Below are 978 nucleotides of genomic sequence, written 5' to 3' on the forward strand. Positions count from 1 at the left end.
TCACCGACTGCAAGATCAATAACATTGAATTCGAATCAACTCTATCTTCTTTAAGTGAGAGAACCCCCGGGACTGACAGAATAACATATCCTATGTTGCAACATTTACCCCCATGTATGAAGACAAGATTGTTAATGCTATATAACAACATCTTAAGCCAAGGTACGTTTCCTCAGGCTTGGAAGCACGCAGTCGTTGTCCCCATTCCAAAATCTGGCAACCCCAGTATAGAAACTTCAGGCTTTAGACCTATTTCTTTACTGAATTGTCTTGGAAAACTACTCGAAAAAATTATAGCCAGACGTATTTCGTGACATGCCTTAACCAAAAATTCCATGAGCCCTCAGCAAATGGCTTACAAGGACGGGTAAAGCACCATTGATGCTTTGCTGCTCTTTGAAAATCATGCATCTTCAGCCTTAGCAAACAGGAACCACCTCTCTGCACTTAGCATTGACTTTGAAAAGGCCTTCAATCGGGTTGGAGTCCACGTTGTACTACGGCAACTCGAAAAATGGGGCATTGGGTGCCATATTCTAAAACTCATTCAGTCATTCCTCACAAACCGAAGATTCGTCTGTAAAGTCAACAACACATTGTCAGACCAGTTCACTCTCAATAACGGAATACCCCAGGGGTCTCCCCTCTCTGTATCCCTTTTTATCGCTGCTTTTAATGAAGTGAGCCATATAATTAATAAATATATAAATATTGATCATATTTGCTATGCTGATGATGTGTTGATTTTCAGTAAACTGAATGATTTAAATGTTGTTAAACGAGACTTCACAAATATTCTTAGGGATCTAAATATATGGTCCGAATCTTCGGGCGCCAATGTAGCTGTAAATAAATGCAAAAATTTCCACATCTGTCACAAGCACAAATGTGATTACTTTGCAATTATTTACAATAACAGCCCTATCTCAAACACTAATAGTCTTAAGTTCTTAGGTGTAATTTTTATAAGAAACTTAC

This window comes from Bactrocera tryoni, unplaced genomic scaffold (assembly GCF_016617805.1).
Source record: "Bactrocera tryoni isolate S06 unplaced genomic scaffold, CSIRO_BtryS06_freeze2 scaffold_961, whole genome shotgun sequence".
NCBI lineage: Eukaryota > Metazoa > Arthropoda > Insecta > Diptera > Tephritidae > Bactrocera > Bactrocera tryoni.